The following is a 22,922-nucleotide window of genomic DNA, read 5'->3' on the forward strand; positions in this document are numbered from 1 at the left end:
TACAAATGAGTGCAGTGAATGAAGTAATTGCAGAAACTTCTGAATTGAAGAAAGTGAAGAATTTGATGAAAATGAAGGAATACAAGGAATAAGGAAACAATTAACTGTGAAAATGGCAACCATTGGTCGAGTACCAGAGTTTGAGGCTACAAAAGAGGATTTTGATTCCTATTTAGAGTGTTTTGAGCGTTGGCTGGCTGCAAATGAAATCAAAGATGAAAAGAAAGCAGACATATTTCTCAGTGTTTTGGGTCCAACTGAGTATGGATTGCTGAAAGGTCTCATTGAACCAATAAAAGCAGTGGAGTTGACTTATGCAGAACTGACTGAAACTCTTTCAAGGGATTTCAAGCCTAAGCCAATTCTCATTGCAGAACGTTTCAGATTTTACCAACGTCACCAGAGTCAAGGGGAAGCTGTGGCTGACTACATCCTTGCTTTGAAAAGGCTGGCCTCATTGAACCAATAAGCCTAAGCCTAAACATGTGAGTTTGCACGATTTCTTGATGACGCTCTCCGAGACAAGTTTGTATGTGGTCTCACAGATGAAGCATATCATAGAAGGCTTCTGTCAGAGAAGGACCTGACCTTTAAGAAAGCCTGTGATATCGCACTTGGACTCGAGCTTGCCCACAGGGATACTATTGAGCTATCAGGACATGCAGAACGTCAGAAAGGTGTTCATATGGTCAGTGCTGCACGTGGTGAAAAAGGGTCACAAAAGTCACACTTTCTCAGTCCCGTCCTGAAGGCTACACAAGAACACAGCAGCCCACATCTCAAAGGTCTAAGCCAAGTTGCTACAGATGTGGGGGAGATAGTCATCAGCACAGTGAATGTCGATTCCAAAATGAGAACACCTTGTACTGGACAAAGTGATGTCAAGACTGTTGAAATATGGAGTGAGAATGCAACGCAGCAAGTGTGAGTTCCTCCAGGACTCAGTTGAGTATCTTGGATACAAGATTGATGCACAAGGCCTGCACCCAACCAACAGCAAGTTGGAAGCAATCGCAAATGCACCAGCACCAGCACCCACAAATAGTTGAGGTCATTTTTGGGGCTCCTGAACTATTACGGAAAGTTTGTGACAAACTTGTCCACATTGTTGCATCCGCTTCACCAACTGCTGCAGGCCGATACAAAGTGGAATTGGTCCCCACAATGTGAAGAAGCATTCAAGTCTTGCAAACAGTGTCTGATAAAGAGCAAGTGGCTTGCCCACCACGACACAGAGATGAAGCTGAGACTCGCATGTGATGCATCTCCATACGGAGTAGGAGCCGTCATCTCACATGTTCTACCATCAGGTGAAGAACACCCTATTGCATTTGCATCACGGACTCTGTCACCAAGTGAGAAAAATGATGCTCAAATTGAGAAGGAAGCCCTGAGCATAATATTCAGAGTGAAGAAGTTTCACAAATATCTCTACAGAAGGAAGTTCCAACTGCTGACAGATCACAAGCCTCTGTTGGCCAACTTGGACCAAAATCCGCCATACCAACCCTTGCTGCACTTCGAATGCAACTTTGGGCTCTGATATTGCTAGCCTACAACTATGAGATCGAGTAGTCACGCAAATGCAGATGTACTATCAAGACTACCATGCAATAGTGACTCTGACAGTGAAGATGATAGAGCAGTCTTCCAGATCTCTCTCATCGACGAACTGCCCATATCTGGTTCAGACATAGCAGAAGAAACGAGGAAGGACCCAGTGCTTTCCAAAGTCTTGGACTTAACATTAGGCGGTTGGCCAACCTTTGTAAATTACGATAACCTTCGTCCATTCATTGACAAGAAAGATCAATTGTCTACTGATAAAGGATGTGTTCTGTGGGGCTCAAGGGTGGTGGTACGTCACAAATTCCAGAGGAGACTGCTATCTGACCTGCATGAGGGACATCCATGGACCACTCGACTGAAAGCACTCCCCCGCATTTATCTGACATTCAACAGCATGTAGGCCACTGCTCAACTTGTGAAGCTGTTTGCAACAAGCTTGCTGCTGCACCTCTTCATCTATGGTCCTGGGCTGCTACACAATGGGAACGCATCCATGTGGATTACGCCGAGATTGACAAGCAACATTTCCTTGTTGTTGTCGATGTCCATTCCAAGTGGATGGAAGTGTTCCCTACTCAACTGACCACAGCTGAGAAGACCATCAATCTTCTCAGACACCTGTTCGCATCCTTTGGACTAGTCAATGAGCTCGTATCGGACAATAGGAAATGCACATGCGCACTATGGTTCCGGGGGCTGTAGAGGGCGAGGAGTTTTGACTAAACGAGACTAACTGTACTCCCGTCTCCTGCCTGGTCATTTCTCCACAACACAAATATTACAAGCGCCTACTCCAACTCCGGCAGGTTGCCAGACCGCTGCGGAGGATGCCCTCACCTTCTGGACCATGGCAGCCTCCAGTGGATGGAATTAGCCTGCGCTCCGCACCCTATTCAGAAGAGGACTGCTCGAAGAGGTCCAGACGGATCTGGCGTGTCGAGACAACAACCTCTCCTTGGACGCACTCATCGCGATGGCCATCCGTCTGGATAACCTTCTTTGGGAGCGTTGGCACTTCCATTGCCTCTCACCCTCCTCCTTTGGCCGTCCTGAGAAAGAGCCTGAACCCATGGAGGTATGGTCAAAACACCTCCCCGCAGAAGAGCAACGCCATCAGAGACAGCTGAGGCTCTGTCCCTATTGTGGCCAGGAGGGGCACCAGTTTCAACGGTGTCTGGTGCGTCCCAACTAGGGGTCCACGAGGGCAGAGGGACAGCCCCATGATCATCCATCTCCCGGGGTTGGCATGAGAATTTCATCATCACTTTCCGCCAAACTCTTTCTGCCTTCAATTTCACTGGCTGGCTGTCCCTCGTGTTGTCTCTACAGCTCTAGTTGACTCTGGTGCCGCAGGGAATTTCATTGATAATGCCCTCACCACCTCCCTGAACATAACCTCATACCCACTCTCCTCTCCTTTCCCGGTTCACAGCACCACTCACCATCACCGTGGGACCCGTGCACCATCACCGTGGGACCCGTGCACCATGAATGGAAAATGGCCTTCAGCACGATGTCTGGGAACTACGAGTGGGCACTACGAGTACTCGATGATGCCTTATGAATTAGCCAATGCTCTGTCGGTGGTCCAGGCATTAGTGAACGAGGCGTTCCGGGACATGCTTGGGCGTCAGGTGGTCGTGTCATCGAGCTACATGCCAAGTGGATAGGCTACCCTCACGTATCTGACATTATATGATGAATTGATGTTTACTGATCATGAAAAGCATGCAGTTACTTGCTGTATAACTCTGATAGAGATAAATGTGGAATAATTGGAAATGCATTGCTTGCTTTTACTTATGCAGGAAAATAAAAGTAAGGCAAGTGATGTATCAGAAATGGTGTAATGGAATTATAGTCAAACAAAAATATTGTCACATATATTTAAAAATAGAGTTTATATGGGTTTTATACCAATTTCCTGTATAAATAGCCTTGAAAAACATATGTAAACAGACCATAAATGTCTCAGATTTTGTTTTATTGTAAAGCTGTGAGTGCTATTATATGATACAGTATCAGTATTTGTTGTATTTACAGCTTGTCTAAGTCCTATCATCTGATTTCAGCCAGTGTATGGCTGTGGATTGACTTCATTGTTTGAATGGAATGTTGGAATATTGGCAAAATGTATTTAGAAAAATGTATGGAATCATTCCTCTAAAACTGTCTGGCTAGCTAGCTAAAACACATACAATGCAGATAAATTCTTCACATTCATTGTTTTACACAACATCCTATCACAGCACTGGCAAACCATGGTTGACCAACTCCCTGACCAACATGGCTGACCTTTGGACCATCATAAGAAGGTTAATGTCCATTCTAGTATTCTAATTCCTTATTCTATGCACACCACCACCACAACACAATATTGACTCCCAGATGCACACAGTCAGTTTTGTCCATAGAATTAGAATACTAGCATGGACATTAACCTTCTTATGATGGTCCAATTTATGATGGGATTAAGGTCAGCCATTCTCACGTAGGCGTTCCTCTTGTCCAGGTGGGAGAGGGAGGTGCGGAGTGCAACAGAGATTGCATTATCTGTGGATCTGTTGGGGTGGAATGCGAATTGGAGTGGGTCCAGGGTGTCTAGGGTGATGGTGTGGCTGTGAGCCATGACCAACCTTTCAAAGAATTTCATGGCTACAGGTGTGAGTGCTACAGGGTGATAATAATTTAGACAGGTTACCTAGGTGTTCTTGGGCAAAGGAACTATGGTGGTCTGCTTGAAACATGTAGGTATTACAAACTGGGTCAGGGAGAGGTTGAAAATGTCAGTCAAGACACTTGACAACTGGTTAGTGCATACTCTGAGTGAGCGTCCTGGTAATCCCTCTGGCCCTGCGGCCTTGTGAATGTAAACATGTTTAAAGGTCTTACTAACATCGGCTACAGTGAGCAAGATCACACTGTCGTCTGGTACAGCTGTTGCTCTCATGCATGGTTCAGTGTTGCTTGCCTCGACGCGAGCATAGAAGGTATTTAGTTTGTCTGGTAAGCTTGCGTCACTGGGCAGCTCACAGCTGGGTTTCCCTTTATAATCTGTGATTGTTTGCAAGCCCTGAAACATCCTACGAGCGTCAGAGCCGGTGTAGTAGGATTCAATCTTAGTCCTGTATTGTAGGCTTGGGAAATATGCTGTGTATACAGTATACTGGGGTATTTTGAAATACGGACATTTTTTTATTCCTTTTGGGGGGTTTGGGAGCACCCCTGCCTCGTGGGGGCTGTGGGAGTGCGTGCTACGCCACGGCTTAAGTCAAGTATAAATATAAGAATTCTAAGATGTGTCAAATAAATGATATCCAGCTCAGGGCTCCAGCTATGCATTTGGTTTGTTAACTTGCTAGCTAAGTGGCTAAATGGCAAGATCAAGCTCCTTGGTTACAGCCGATACATTCAATCTCCACCTGGATCACAATCCATGTTGCCTAAATTGTTTTGTGTGTCCCTTGTGACTGTTTGATGGCTCGTCAGAGGTCATAGAGGGATTTCTTATGTGTCCCGCTCCTTGAAAGCAGCTGCTCTAGCCTTTAGATCAGTGTGGATGTTGCCTGTTATCAATGGCTTCTGGTTGGGATATGTACGTACGGTCACTGTGGGTACGACATGGAGGAAGTGATGAGGATATGTGGGAAAGGAGACACAGAAATGGAGGGAGAGAGAGGTAGATGGGATATCCAGAGACTGCTGTCATCTCTCAGGTGTTGTTGCGATGGATGTGTGAAAGTTAGTGGGAGAGTGTGACCGCTCTCTGACACCACCAGCTGTCTCTGCTGTGGAGGGGGAAACTCTCTCTAACTCTCTACCTGACTGACATCCTGATAGGGCAAAAGGAATGGGGAATGAATCACCCAAACGGCTCTGTAGGTTTACCTCAGTGTTCATGTGTTACTCTTTGTGTGTGTGCCTCTCTATTTCTGTATGTGTGTGTGTGTGTGTGTGTGTGTGTGTGTGTGTGTGTGTGTGTGTGTGTGTGTGTGTGTGTGTGTGTGTGTGTGTGTGTGTATGTGTGTGTGTGTGTGTAAGACTACACCTTATGGAACAGCGTGAACTGTGAAGAGAGAGACACAGCTTTTGCAAACACATGCTAACACATGCACTCTACACACACACACACACACACACACACACACACACACACACACACACACACACACACACACACACACACACACACACACACACACACACACACACACACACACACACACACACACACACACACACACACGCTACATGACCAAAAGTATGTGGACACCTGCTTGTCGAATGTCTCATTCCAAAATCATGGGCATTAATATGGAGTTGGTCCCCCCTTTGCTGCTTTAACAGCCTCCCCTCTTCTGGGAAGGCTTTCCACTAGATGTTGGAACATTGTTGATTTGATTTGATTTGACGAACTGACTTATTGGTTGGAAAGGTGGCATCCTATGACAGTGCCACGTTGAAAGTCACTGAGCTCTCATGCCTGCTCCGCTCTCCCTTCTGGCGCTCGATGGCGCCAGGCTACCCTTCATTACGCACACCTGTCACCATCATTATGCGCATCATTGCTCACTGGACTCACCTGGTCTCCTTCACTTTGTTGATTGCCTTCCCTATTTCTGTCAGTTCCTCCATTGGTTCCCTGTGTCAGCATTATTAATGTTATTTTTTCCCCTGTCCAGACACTGTTCCTGTTTTGTTCCATGTCCGTTGTTCATTAAATGTTCTCCCTGTAACTGCTTCTCGTCTACCACCGTCGATCCTTACAACTGCCAGTGTTTGTCTATGGAGATTGCATGGCTGTTTGCTCGATTTTGTGATTGGACCCCAGGAAGAGTAAAAAATCTAATAAATACAAGTGTGTGTGTGTGTGTGTGTGTGTGTGTGTGTGTGTGTGTGTGTGTGTGTGTGTGTGTGTGTGTGTGTGTGTGTGTGTGTGTGTGTGGTGCATCCATGCGTGCGTGTGGAGGGAAATGGTATTGCAGCAGATGTGGCCCAATCATACATTCTATTCTATGGAGCGTAGCTTCATCTCATTCTTGGACAACATCTCAATCTGTCCTCTCTCCATTTCTATTATTCTTTTTAACCTTTCTCTCTCTCTTTCAATCGGCCCAGAGTGGGTGAAAATCCGCTTTGGTGGTGATCATTTCACTTCCTTATGTTCTAAAATACATTTTACCAACACAAATATGATTATGTTCTGAATCGTTCAGTGGGGTCTTTCTCTGACTTGTAATTAACATTATATCCCAAAAGTTCAATTCCGTAACCTAATGCATCCAAAAATAAGCACTGAGCTCCGACAGAGCGGTGCAGCTTTCTCGTAACAACTTTTAAAGATTTAACATTTTTTGGTCATCGTCTTCAATGTGTCTGCGGGTCGCAAAAAAGCTAAATTAGCATGTCACGAGCTGAATTAATTGTAACTTTGAAAATATAAAGCTTGCTTTTATGATCAGTGCTCTGTTGACATTTCACAGAGATACGCTTGTTTTTGTGAGAAATCTTTGAAAAACAACAAGAATTTCTAATTAATATGAAAAGTGTATACTAAAATATCCATCCTACATCTATAATGTTCTATGTCCTGCAGATTTGAGAAGAAAGATGACGAGTTCAACGGGATAGGTAGCAAGTAGCTATTTCCCACATTTTTTTTCTCTGGCCTCCATTGATTTAGTCACCCTAATTCTGGCCATCCTACAAGGGTAAAAACTCCAATAACTTTTGAACGAGTTATGATGACATGAGGTTTGGAACATTGGTTTTCTTAGAGGAATATCTACGCAGTTAATATCAAGAGTATTTGACCTATTAGTTAAAATATGCATTTTATAAAATTATTGGACACCCTGTTCTTTCTCAACCTTGTCTCTCTCTCTCTCTCTCTCTCTCTCTCTCCCTCTCCCTCTCCCTCTCCCTCTCCCTCTCCCTCTCCCTCTCCCTCTACCTCTACCTCTACCTCTACCTCTACCTCTACCTCTACCTCTACCTCTCCCCTCAGACAGTAAACAGTTCAGGGTTCCTCTGGCTGTTCCAGAATTTCACAGCAGAGTGTCATAATGGCTGATCTGAGAGAGGCTTCTCTAAAGACTCACACTCACACATATAAAAAAAAACAGTCTTCATCATGACTGCTTACAGCATATTAAAGAAGATATGAGAGAGGGATTTAGTTGGCCAAACTATAAATTCAGTTGTTCTTTAAAAGGAATGTATTTGACTGACAGAATACCAATGCAAAGAATTGACGATGTGTAAGTTGGGGCCATGTTTAAGGTCAAGCTGGATTCCATATGTCTGTCTGTCTGAGGTGGGCCTTTAATGGGATAGTGCAACATTTTGGTAATGAAACCCTTTTTCATCTTACCCAGAGTCAGATGAACTCATGGATACCACTTTTATGTCTCCACGTGCAGTTTGAAGGTAGTTCAAGGTAGTTTCTTGAGCCATTGCTAACTAGTGGGACATAAAAAAGGTATCCATGAGTTCATCTGACTGTAGGTAAGCAGAAAAGGGGCTTACTTGTCAAAATATCACTCTGTCCCTTTAACATTCCCACACAGTACAACAACCAGAGCAGACAGACGGAAAGCCATACTGAGACCGACATTATCAACATTCCTCTTCAACACCGATGGTCTATCTTACCGCAGGATAGGACCCTGTCTGAGAGAGATCCAACTACACACGCTGACACTGACAGACAGATGCATAGCATTCTGATGGTTGGCTGGTCTTATAATAGGGGTTAACTACTGATGGTTGGCTGGTCTTATAATAGGGGTTAACTACTGATGGTTGGCTGGTCTTATAATAGGGGTTAACTACTGATGGTTAGCTGGTCTTATAATAGGGGTTAACTACTGATGGTTGGCTGGTCTTATAATAGGGGTTAACTACTGATGGTTGGCTGGTCTTATAATAGGGGTTAACTACTGATGGTTGGCTGGTCTTATAATAGGGGTTAACTACTGATGGTTAGCTGGTCTTATAATAGGGGTTAACTACTGATGGTTGGCTGGTCTTATAATAGGGGTTAACTACTGATGGTTGGCTGGTCTTATAATAGGGGTTAACTACTGATGGTTGGCTGGTCTTATAATAGGGGTTAACTACTGATGGTTGGCTGGTCTTATAATAGGGGTTAACTACTGATGGTTGGCTGGTCTTATAATAGGGGTTAACTACTGATGGTTGGCTGGTCTTATAATAGGGGTTAACTACTGATGGTTGGCTGGTCTTATAATAGGGGTTAACTACTGATGGTTGGCTGGTCTTATAATAGGGGTTAACTACTGATGGTTAGCTGGTCTTATAATAGGGGTTAACTACTGATGGTTGGCTGGTCTTATAATAGGGGTTAACTACTGATGGTTGGCTGGTCTTATAATAGGGGTTAACTACTGATGGTTGGCTGGTCTTATAATAGGGGTTAACTACTGATGGTTGGCTGGTCTTATAATAGGGGTTAACTACTGATGGTTAGCTGGTCTTATAATAGGGGTTAACTACTGATGGTTGGCTGGTCTTATAATAGGGGTTAACTACATCCTGGCTGTGGCCATTAGCAGAACAGAATATAACTTATTACAATATCAAATTGACAATAGAGTTGTCTCGTTAAGTAGTAATGACATTACTCTTTATATTGATTACTGAAATTATCTGGCGTGAGACAATGGAAATACAGTACCTATGTATTTTGACAGGAATGAATAGGTTTTGACCTCTCTGGATATCCAGTGCTGTTTCCTCTGTACCCTTACATCATTCACAGTATTATGTCTCCATAAAGATCCTCCAGGATCACAAAAGCTTTTTGTGTCAAACGTTTTGACCCCCCCTCTCCTCTGTTACCCCTCTCCTCTGTTACTCCTCTCCAGTCTTACCCCTCTCCAGTCTTCCCCTCTCCTCTGTTACCCCTCTCCAGTCTTCCCCTCTCCTCTGTTACCCCTCTCCAGTCTTCCCCTCTCCTCTGTTACCCCTCTCCTCTGTTACCCCTCTCCAGTCTTCCCCTTTCCTCTGTTACCCCTCTCCAGTCTTCCCCTCTCCTCTGTTACCCCTCTCCAGTCTTCCCCTCTCCTTTGTTACTCCTCTCCAGTCTTCCCCTTTCCTCTGTTACCCCTCTCCAGTCTCCCCCCTCTTCTCTGTTACCCCTCTCCAGTCTTACCCCTCTCCAGTCTTACCCCTCTCCTCTGTTACCAATCTCCTGTTACCCCTCTCCTCTGTTCCCCCTTCCCTTCCACCTCTCTTCTGTTCCCCTTCTCCAGTCTTCCCTCTCTTCTGTTTCCCCTCTCCAGTCTTCCCTCTCTCCTCTGTTCCCCCTCTCCAGTCTTCCCTCTCCTCTGTTCCCTCTCTCCAGTCTTCTCTCTCTCCTCTGTTCCCCCTCTCTCCAGTCTTCCTTCTCTCCTCTGTTCCCTCTCTCCTCTGTTCCCCCCTCACGGATCTTCCCACTCCAATCTCATCTCCACCTTTCCATGCATATTACAGTGTGAAACCCACACAGTGATGTATATGTCGTCTGGGATCCTAGATTTATGGGTTCATGCATGTAGATCTTGGGTTCATGCATGTTAACATCAGCAGCCTCCTCCCTAAGTTTCCCTTATTCACTGTTTTAGCACACTCCACCAACCCTGATGTCCTAGCCGTATCTGAATCCTGGCTTAGGAAGGCCACCAAAAATGCAGAAATTTCCATCCCCAATGACAACATTTTCCGTCAAGACAGAACTGCTAAAGGGGGTGTAATTGCAATCTACTGTAGAGATAGCCTGCAGAGTTCTGTCATACTATCCAGATCTATGCCCAAAAAGTTCAAGCTTCTTCTTTTAAAAATCCGTCTCTACAGAAATAAGTCCCTCACTGTTGTCGCTTGTTATAGACCCCCCTCAGCTCCCAGCTGTGCCCTGGACACCATATGTGAATTGATTGCCCTCCATCTATCATCAGAGTTCGTACTGCTAGGTGACCTAAATTGGGTCAACACCCCGGACATCCTACAATCTAAGCTAGATGCCCTCAATCTCACACAAATTATCAAAGAACCTACCAGGTACAACCCCAAATCCGTAAACATGGGCACCCTCATAGATATCATCCTGACCAACTTGCCCTCTAAATACACCTCTGCTGTTTTCAACCAGGATCTCAGCGTTCACTGCCGCATTGCCTGCGTCTGTTATGGGTCCGCGGTCAAACGACCAACCCTCATCACTGTCAAACGCTCTCTAAAACACTTCAGTGAGCAGGCCTTTCTAATCGACCTGGCCCGGGTATCCTGGAAGGATAATGACCTCATCCCGTCAGTAGAGGATGCCTGGTTATTCTTTAAATGTGCTTTCCTCACCATCTTATATAAGCATGCCCCTTTCAAAAAATGTAGAACTAAGAAAATATATAGCCCTTGGTTCACTCTAGACTTGACTGCCCTTGACCGGCAAAAAAACACCCTGTGGAGTACTGCACTAGCGTCGAATAGTCCCCGCGATATGCAACTTTTTAGGGAAATCAGGAACCAATATACACAGGCAGTTAGGAAAGCTAAGGCTAGCTTTTTCAAACAGAAATTTGCATCCTGCAGCAATAATTCCAAAAAGTTTTGGGACACTAAAGTCCATGGAGAATAAGAGCACCTCCTCCCAGCTGCCCATTGCACTGAGAGTAGGAAACACTGTCACCACTGATAAATCTAGAATTTCAATAAGCATTTCACTACGCTGGCCATGCTTTCCACCTGGCTACCCCAACCCCGGCCAACAGCTCTGCACCCCCTGCAGCAACTGGCCCAAGCCCCCCCCCCCCCCCTCCCCCCCCCCGATTCTCCTTCACCCAAATCCAGATAGCTGATGTTCTGAAAGAGTTGCAAAATCTGGATCCCTACAAATCAGCTGGGCTAGACAATCTGGACACTCTCCTCCTAAAATTATCCGCCGCCATTGTTGCAACCCCTATTACTAGTCTGTTCAACCTCTTTCGTATCGTTTGAGATTCCTAAAGATTGGAAAGCGGTCGCGGTCATCCCCCTCTTCAAAGGGGGAGATACTCTAGACCCAAACTGTTACAGACCTATATCCATCCTGACCTGCCTTTCTAAAATCTTCGAAAGCCAAGTGAACAAACATATCACCGACCATTTCGAATCCCACCGTACCTTCTCTGCTATGCAATCTGGTTTCCGAGCTGGTCACGGGTGCACCTCAACCACGCTCAAGGTCCTAAACGATATCATAACCGCCATCGATAAAAGACAGTACCGTGCAGCCATCTTCATCGACCTGGCCAAGGCTTTCGACTCTGTCAATCACCTTATTCTTATCGGCAGACTCAACAGCCTTGATTTGTCTAATGACTGCCTCGCCTGGTTTAGTATTTCTCAGGTAGAGGTCATTGTGTCAAATCGGAGGGCCTGTTGTCCGGACCTCTGGCAGTCTCTATGGCGGTGCCACAGGGTTCAATTCTCGGGCCGACTCTTTTCTCTGTATATATCAATGATGTCGTTCTTGCTGCGGGTGATTCTCTGATCCACCTCTAAGCAGACGACACCATTATGTTTACATCTGGCCCTTCCTTGGACACTACGCTAACTAACCTCCAAACGAGCTTCCACGCCATACAACACTCCTTCCGTGGCCTCCAACTGCTCTTAAATGCAAGTAAAACTAAATGCATGCTCTTCAACCGATCGCTGCCCATACCTGCCCGCCCGACTAGCATCACTACCCTGGACGGTTCTGACTTAGAATATGTGGACAAATACCTAGGTGTCTGGTTAGACTGTAAACTCTCCTTCCAGACTCACATTAAGCATCTCCAATCCAAAGTTAAATCTTGAATCGGCTTCTTATTTCGCAACAAAGCCCACTTCACTCATGCTGCAAATCTTACTCTCGTAAAACTGACTATCCTACCGATCCTTGACTTCGGCGAAGTCTTTTACTAATAAGCCTCCAACACTCTACTCAGCAAATTGGATGCAGTCCTGTATGCTCTTGTTGGCTCTTGTTTGTCGCCAAACCCACTGGCTCCAGGTAATCTACAAGTCTTTGCTAGGTATAGCTCCGCCTTATCTCAGTTCACTGGTCACCATAGCAACACCCACCCGTAGCACGCGCTCCAGCTGGTATATTTCACTGGTCACCCCCAAAGCCAACTCCTCTTTTGGCCGCCTTTCCTTCCAGCCTTTCCTTCCTCTGCTGCCAATGACCGACTGGAACGAATTGCAAAAATCACTGAAGTTGGAAACTTATATCCCCCTCACTAACGTTAAGCGTCAGCTGTCAGAGCAGATTACCGACCTCTGCAGCTGTACACAGCCCATCTGTAAATAGCCCATCCAACCAACTACATCCCTCATCCCCATGTTGGTTTTTGTTTTTCTGCTCTTTTCTACACCAGTATTTCTACTTGCACATCCTCATCTGCACATCTATCACTCCAGTGTTTAATTGCTCAATTGTAATTACTTCGCCACTATTGGCCTATTTATTGCCTTACCTCCTTTTTTATTTGCACACACTGTATACATATTTTTTTTCTTCTATTGTGTTATTGACTGTACGTTTGTCTATTCCATGTGTAACTCTGTGTCGTTGTTTTTGTCGCACTGCTTTGCTTTATCTTGGCCAGGTCGCAGTTGTAAATGAGAACTTGTTCTCAACTGGCCTACCTGGTTAAATAAAGGTTAAGTAAATACATGAAATGTCTGCTCTGTAAGTCCGATAAATGTTGTCATTAGGGAAGTTAAAAATCTTGCCTGGCTTGATTATTATTGTAAGAGAATGGACAAATCTCAATCTACCCGATTAAAAGGTTAAAAAAAATATCAAATTGGTGGAAGTCTTTTAGTTACCCTTTGTAGTAACCTGGTATATTTATGTTTACCAATAGATGGCAGTATTGACTCAAGACGGGGGTTTGCTTCCCGCTATCCGTAGCTATTTCCTATGTCTGGCTATATAACTATGATTAAGAAAGCTTCAGTAGGTTTAAGCCAGGTGCATAAGATAATGTAAATCTAAGTTACAATTAAATACTAAACCGTACGTAAGTCTCATGAGTCGTAATTATAAGAAGCCTTTAAGGATACTACACCCTTCTTGTAAATATTTTCTCTCATCCAGAACATTGATAATTCATCCCAGTCCTCTAACACTGATTATTCATCCCAGTCCTCTAAAACTGACTATTCATCCCAGTCCTCTGACACTGATTATTCATCCCAGTCCTCTAACACTGATTATTCATCCCAGTCCTCTGACACTGAGTTGCACTCGTATTGTATCATAATCATTTACTTGTATTATCAAGCCTTACTTATAGAAGCATGTATCCATTGACATGTTCTTTCAGAAACAACATTAGTTCTTCAGGTATGCTTGTGTTATTGATTGATTGGTTTTTCCATAGGCAGTGAAAATGTAACCCTACATAGCTAACTGAATCATGTCTCCCTCACTCTTGCTTTGAACTTTGGATTTGTACCTCTTTCTTCCATCGCATTGAGCCAGTTAGCTAAACCTAGCAATAACTCACATCACACACACACACTCATACAATAACTCACATCACACACACACACACACACACACACACACACACACACACACACACACACACACACACACACACACACACACACACACACACACACACACTCATACAATAACTCACATCACACACACACACATTCATACAATAACTCACATTACACACACACACACACACACACACACACACACACACACACACACACACACACACACACACACACACACACACACACACACACACACACTCATACAATAACTCACATTATGTAACTGAAGCTAAGAACAACATAGTTTTCAGATTCACTGTTCAGAAGCTTTACAAAGTATTTGTTGGGTTGAGCCACAAGATCCACCTACCAGATCCAGTTCGTTTAAAGATGATGAAGAATGATGAAGAAGAGACATCTAAACATATGGGAGGCCCTACTGTACATGAAATACTTCCATGTTGGTTCATATCATTTGTCTGAAGAAGCAGAAAAAATTGATCATGCTGTTAAAAGCAAAACAATACTTAATGTCCTACGATCAGTAGATGACTTTGATAGCACAAAACGTTTAATTATATTGAATAGTTGAAGGATAGCATTGCAAAATCAAAGCCATAACCAAAATAACCAAGGCTTGAAGCAGTTATATGAAAGTTTTATGCGTCCATGGCCTGCAGTGAGTAGTCAACACATTACTCCAGATTGTCTTTCTCAGAACTCCTCTGATGTAAGGAGGGGAACAGTACAACCTAAGAGCAGGGGGGAAAGAACTGGTATGCTGACTTGAAAGCTCAGCCTGTGTGTGTGTGTGTGTGTGTGTGTGTGTGTGTGTGTGTGTGTGTGTGTGTGTGTGTGTGTGTGTGTGTGTGTGTGTGTGTGTGTGTGTGTGTGTGTGTGTGTGTGTGTGTGTGTGTGTGTGTGTGTGTGTGTGTGTGTGTGTGCTCTTTTGTTGTCATGAACTTTAGTGGAACAGAAAGAGGAAAAGTGTGTGTTATATTTTCTGCTCTTGCTGTGCTGAACGTTGGCCTTCCTCTCACTGCTATGACTGTAATATAAGGTTCGCTGACTAAATCTGCTTCTACACTGTCATAAAGGGGTTATAGAACAGGGTGTGCTCTTCAACTGTGTGTGTGTGTGTGTGTGTGTGTGTGTGTGTGTGTGTGTGTGTGTGTGTGTGTGTGTGTGTGTGTGTGTGTGTGTGTGTGTGTGTGTGTGTGTGTGTGTGTATGCCGACTCTGAACTTAGCATGGTTGCATGCCTGGTGTCTGTCGTGTGTTGTCTCTCACAATCTTGAACCCTGACCTGTGACCCCGAAGGTCATCCATACATCATAACCAATCATTACCGGCCGAGGTTCTGTCCTGATTCTCCAGTATGATGCGTTTTTGAGTGGAACTTTCCTTTCATGTTTGCTGGGCACTATTAGGACTCTGAGGAAGTACAGATGTAGGATTTTAATTTGAGCCAGTTTGCTACAGCAGGAAAATAATCCTGCAGCAACAGGAAATGTGAATTGATGAATTTATCGTAAGAGAAAATCAGCCTTTTCAACCTCTCTTTCGTGTCGTCTGAGATTCCCAAAGATTGGAAAGCAGCTGCGGTTATCCCCCTCTTCAAAGGGGGGGACACTCTTGACCCAAACTGCTACAGACCTATATCTATCCTACCCTGCCTTTCTAAGGTCTTCGAAAGCCAAGTCAACAAACAGATTACCGACCATCTCGAATCCCACCATACCTTCTCCGCTATGCAATCTGGTTTCAGAGCTGGTCATGGGTGCACCTCAGCCACGCTCAAGGTCATAAACGATATCTTAACCGCTATCGATAGGAAACAGTACTGTGCAGCCATATTCATTGACCTGGCCAAGGCTTTTGACTCTGTCAATCACCACATCCTCATCGGCAGACTCGACAGCCTTGGTTTCTCTAATGATTGCCTCGCCTGGTTCACCAACTACTTCTCTGATCGAGTTCAGTGTGTCAAATCGGAGGGTCTGTTGTCCGGACCTCTGGCAGTCTCTATGGGGGTGCCACAGGGTTCAATTCTTGGACCGACTCTCTTCTCTGTATACATCAATGATGTCGCTCTTGCTGCTGGTGAGTCTCTGATCCACCTCTACGCAGACGACACTATTCTGTATACTTCTGGCCCTTCTTTTGACACTGTGTTAACAACCCTCCAGGCGAGTTTCAATGCCATACAACTCTCCTTCCGTGGCCTCCAATTGCTCTTAAATACAAGTAAAACTAAATGCATGCTCTTCAACCGATCGCTGCCTGCACCTGCCCGCCTGTCCAACATCACTACTCTGGACGGCTCTGACTTAGAATATGTGGACAACTACAAATACCTAGGTGTCTGGTTAGACTGTAAACTCTCCTTCCAGACTCACATCAAGCATCTCCAATCCAAAGTTAAATCTAGAATCGGCTTCCTATTCCGCAACAAAGCATCCTTCACTCATGCTGCCAAACATACCCTTGTAAAACTGACCATCCTACCAATCCTCGACTTCGGTGATGTCATTTACAAAATAGCCTCCAAAACCCTACTCAATAAATTGGATGCAGTCTATCACAGTGCCATCCGTTTTGTCACCAAAGCCCCATATACTACCCACCACTGCGACCTGTACGCTCTCGTTGGCTGGCCCTCGCTTCACACTCGTCGCCAAACCCACTGGCTCCAGGTCATCTACAAGACCCTGCTAGGTAAAGTCCCCCCTTATCTCAGCTCGCTGGTCACCATAGCAACGCCCACCCGTAGCACGCGCTCCAGCAGGTATATCTCTCTGGTCACCCCCAAAACCAATTCTTCCTTTGGCCGCCTCTCCTTCCAGTTCTCTGCTGCCAATGACTGGAACGAACTACAAAAATCTCTGAAACTGGAAACACTTATCTCCCTCACTAGCTTTAAGCACCAGCTGTCAGAGCAGCTCATAGATTACTGCACCTGTACATAGCCCATCTATAATTTAGCCCAAACAACTACCTCTTTACCTACTGTATTTATTTATTTTGCTCCTTTGCACCCCATTATTTCTATCTCTACTTTGCACCTTCTTCCACTGCAAACCAACCATTCCAGTGTTTTTTTTTACTTGCTATATTGTATTTACTTCGCCACCATGGCCTTTTTTATATTTTTATTTATTAATATATTTTATTTGCCTTCACCTCCCTTATCTCACCTCACTTGCTCACATTGTATATAGACTTATTTTTCACTGTATTATTGACTGTATGTTTGTTCTACTCCATGTGTAACTATGTGTTGTTGTATGTGTCGAACTGCTTTGCTTTATCTTGGCCAGGTCGCAATTGTAAATGAGAACGTGTTCTCAATTTGCCTACCTGGTTAAATAAAGGTGAAATAAAAAATAAATAAAATGTCTGAAATTTCAAAGTGGAATTTACAAACTTCAGATGCCTTTTAAAACCTCAAATACACTACAAGTTTCTCCTGCAACATGATCAAATTAAGATGCCACATCTGTAGAGGCTAAGCATCTCTTTTTCACTTTCACACATTAAAATGGACTGCAGACTGCAGGTAGGGTGACTGACCTCCTGCAGAGCGTGTGTGTATGTGAGAGAGGGAGAGAGAGAGACAGCGAGTCAGCGTGTGTGTGTGTGTGTCAGTGAACTGTTGTGTCCTAGCGCTCCTCACACAGCTGGGTATTGTCCCTGTGTCTCCAGTCAGCATCGACATCAGCATCGACATCCACCCCAGGATAGATTAAATAAATGTGTGTGTGCATGCCCACATGTGTGGGTGTGTGAGCGATTTCAATAAATAAACCCTGATATATATATATTTAGGCTAGCCAGCCCTACTAGTGTTTGACTCATCTTCAAATCCAAACACTTCTGACTCATTGGCATCGGGGCGTATTCACTCATCAAGCCTCAGAAAGGTCAGCTGAAGCCCTGATCACTTTTTATAAATAAGTCCTGATACAGAGTTAGGGCTAGGCAGCAAACTAGTGTTTGACTCATCTTCAGTCCAAACACTTCTGACTCTTTCCCATCATTTCAGGGTGTTTATTTGTATACTTTAGGCCTATTATTCACATAATATCAGGATGTTAACTGGTATACTTTAGGCCTATTATTCACATCATATCAGGATGTTAACTGGTATACTTTAGGCCTATTATTCACATCATATCAGGATGTTAACTGGTATATTACAGGCCTATTATTCACATCATATCAGGATGTTAACTGGTATACTTTAGGCCTATTATTCACATAATATCAGGATGTTAACTGGTATATTATAGGCCTATTATTCACATCATATCAGGATGTTAACTGGTATAGTATAGGCCTATTACTCACATCCTATCAGGATGTTAACTGGTATATTATAGGCCTATTATTCACATAATATCAGGATGTTAACTGGTATATTACAGGCCTATTATTCACATAATATCAGGATGTTAACTGGTATATTACAGGCCTATTATTCACATAATATCAGGATGTTAACTGGTATATTACAGGCCTATTATTTACATCATATCAGGATGTTAACTGGTATACTTTAGGCCTATTATTCACATAATATCAGGATGTTAACTGGTATAGTATAGGCCTATTACTCACATCAAATCAGGATGTTAACTGGTATATTACAGGCCTATTATTCACATCATATCAGGATGTTAACTGGTATACTTTAGGCCTATTATTCACATAATATCAGGATGTTAACTGGTATAGTATAGGCCTATTATTCACATCATATCAGGATGTTAACTGGTATAGTATAGGCCTATTACTCACATCCTATCAGGATGTTAACTGGTATATTATAGGCCTATTATTCACATAATATCAGGATGTTAACTGGTATATTACAGGCCTATTATTCACATAATATCAGGATGTTAACTGGTATATTACAGGCCTATTATTCACATAATATCAGGATGTTAACTGGTATATTACAGGCCTATTATTCACATCATATCAGGATGTTAACTGGTATACTTTAGGCCTATTATTCACATAATATCAGGATGTTAACTGGTATAGTATAGGCCTATTACTCACATCAAATCAGGATGTTAACTGGTATATTACAGGCCTATTATTCACATCATATCAGGATGTTAACTGGTATACTTTAGGCCTATTATTCACATAATATCAGGATGTTAACTGGTATAGTATAGGCCTATTATTCACATCCTATCAGGATGTTAACTGGTATATTATAGGCCTATTATTCACATCATATCAGGATGTTTACTGTTATTTTATAGGCCTATTATTCACATAATATCAGGATGTTTACTGTTATTTTATAGGCCTATTATTCACATCATATCAGGATGTTAACTGGTATACTTTAGGCCTATTATTCACATGAAATCAGGATGTTAACTGGTATTTTATAGGCCTATTACTCACATCAAATCAGGATGTTTACTGGTATATTATAGGCCTATTATTCACATGAAATCAGGATGTTAACTGGTATATTATAGGCCTATTATTCACATCATATCAGGATGTTAACTGGTATATTACAGGCCTATTATTCACATAATATCAGGATGTTAACTGGTATATTATAGGCCTATTATTCACATCATATCAGGATGTTAACTGGTATATTATAGGCCTATTATTCACATGAAATCAGGATGTTAACTGGTATATTATAGGCCTATTATTCACATCATATCAGGATGTTAACTGGTATATTATAGGCCTATTATTCACATGAAATCAGGATGTTAACTGGTATATTATAGGCCTATTATTCACATCATATCAGGATGTTAACTGGTATATTATAGGCCTATTATTCACATGAAATCAGGATGTTAACTGGTATATTATAGGCCTATTATTCACATGAAATCAGGATGTTAACTGGTATATTATAGGCCTATTATTCACATCATATCAGGATGTTAACTGGTATATTACAGGCCTATTATTCACATCATATCAGGATGTTAACTGGTATATTACAGGCCTATTATTCACATCATATCAGGATGTTAACTGGTATATTATAGGCCTATTATTCACATCATATCAGGATGTTAACTGGTATATTATAGGCCTATTATTCACATGAAATCAGGATGTTAACTGGTATATTATAGGCCTATTATTCACATCAAATCAGGATGTTAACTGGTATATTATAGGCCTATTATTCACATCATATCAGGATGTTTACTGGTATATTATAGGCCTATTATTCACATCAAATCAGGATGTTAACTGGTATATTATAGGCCTATTATTCACATCATATCAGGATGTTAACTGGTATATTATAGGCCTATTATTCACATCAAATCAGGATGTTAACTGGTATATTATAGGCCTATTATTCACATCAAATCAGGATGTTAACTGGTATATTATAGGCCTATTATTCACATCATATCAGGATGTTAACTGGTATTTTATAGGCCTATTATTCACATCATATCAGGATGTTTACTGGTATATTATAGGCCTATTATTCACATCAAATCAGGATGTTAACTGGTATTTTATAGGCCTATTATTCACATCATATCAGGATGTTTACTGGTATATTATAGGCCTATTATTCACATCATATCAGGATGTTTACTGGTATATTATAGGCCTATTATTCACATCATATCAGGATGTTTACTGGTATATTATAGGCCTATTATTCAAATCATATCAGGATGTTTACTGGTATATTATAGGCCTATTTGTCACGTTCGTCGTAAAGAGGAGACCAAGGCGCAGCGTGAGTAGAGTTCCACATAATTTTAATCAACTGAAACTCACCTAACAAAACAACAAACGACCAAACGAAACGTGAAGCTACAGGTGTGCACTCAGGCAACTCAATGTAGACAAGATCCCACAACACAAACGAGGAAAATGGCTACCTAAATATGATCCCCAATCAGAGACAACGATAAACCGCTGTCTCTGATTGGGAACCATATCAGGCCAACATAGACATACAAAACCCCTAGACATACAACACCCCTGGACATACAAAAACCCTAGACATACAAAAACCCTAGACATACAAAACTAGCGTACCCACCCTAGTCACACCCTGACCTAACCAAAATATATAGAAAAACAGAGATATTAAAGGTCAGGGCGTGACACTATTATTCACATCATATCAGGATGTTTACTGGTATACTATAGGACTATTATTCACATCATATCAGGATGTTTACTGGTATACTATAGGACTATTATTCACATCATATCAGGATGTTTACTGGTATACTATAGGACTATTATTCACATCATATCAGGATGTTTACTGGTATACTATAGGACTATTATTCACATCATATCAGGATGTCTACTTGCACAAATGAACATTCAATTATCTGGCAACGCTCTGGTGGACATTCCTGCAGACAGCATGCCAATTGTGCGCTTCCTCAAAACTTGACACATCTGTGGCATTGTGTTGTGTGACAAAACTGCACATTTTAGTGGCCTTTTATTGTCCCCAACACAAGGTGGACTTGTATAATGATCATGCTGTTTAATCAGCTTCTTGATTTGCCGCACCTGTCAGGTGGATGGATTATCTTCGCAAAGGAGAAATGCTCACTAACAGCAACATTTCTGGGATCTTTTATTTCAGCTCATGAATCATGGGACCAACACTTTACATGTTGCATTTATATTTTTGTTCAGTATAGTTAGCTAGGGTTTGAAGTGACTGTGACTGTGGCTGGGCTGTAGCTGTGGCTGGGCTGTAGGCTATAGCCATGTTGTATTAGTTATCTAGGGGTTGTAGTACAGTAGGTTTATCTAGCTGTGTTGAATTAGTTATCTAGGGGTTGTAGTACAGTAGGTGTATCTTGCTGCTTTGTGTATTAGTTATCTAGGGGTTGTAGTACAGTAGGTGTATCTTGCTGCTTTGTATTAGTTATCTAGGGGTTGTAGCACAGTAGGTGTATCTTGCTGCTTTGTATTAGTTATCTAGGGGTTGTAGTACAGTAGGTTTATCTAGCTGTGTTGAATTAGTTATCTAGGGGTTGTAGTACAGTAGGTGTATCTTGCTGCTTTGTATTAGTTATCTAGGGGTTGTAGTACAGTAGGTGTATCTTGCTGCTTTGTATTAGTTATCTAGGGGTTGTAGTACAGTAGGTGTATCTAGCTGTGTTGAATTAGTTATCTAGGGGTTGTAGTACAGTAGGTGTATCTTGCTGCTTTGTATTAGTTATCTAGGGGTTGTAGTACAGTAGGTGTATCTTGCTGCTTTGTATTAGTTATCTAGGGGTTGTAGTACAGTAGGTGTATCTTGCTGCTTTGTATTAGTTATCTAGGGGTTGTAGTACAGTAGGTGTATCTTGCTGCTTTGTATTAGTTATCTAGGGGTTGTAGTACAGTAGGTGTATCTTGCTGCTTTGTATTAGTTATCTAGTGGTTGTAGTACAGTAGGTGTATCTTGCTGCTTTGTATTAGTTATCTAGGGGTTGTAGCACAGTAGGTGTATCTAGCTGTGTTGAATTGGTTATCTAGTGGTTGACATACAGAGTAACAGCCCTGGTGCTCTCTGTCTCTCATTCTATTCTTTCTTTTCATATCTTCCTTAGGGGTGAGAAGAGCTGACAAATCATAACTGAGGAGGATTGTTACAGAACCCCATGGTGAAAGGAAAAGGGAACGGGAGATAGCTCCGTCAGCTGTACAACTGAATGCATTCAACTGAAATGTGTCTTCTGCATTTAACCCAACCCCTCTGAATCAGAGAGGTGTGTGGGGGGGGGGGGGCTGCGCTAACTTCTCTCTTCTGGATGCTCTCCGGCC

This window comes from Salvelinus namaycush, chromosome 4 (genome assembly GCF_016432855.1).
Source record: "Salvelinus namaycush isolate Seneca chromosome 4, SaNama_1.0, whole genome shotgun sequence".
NCBI classification, from domain to species: Eukaryota; Metazoa; Chordata; class Actinopteri; order Salmoniformes; family Salmonidae; genus Salvelinus; species Salvelinus namaycush.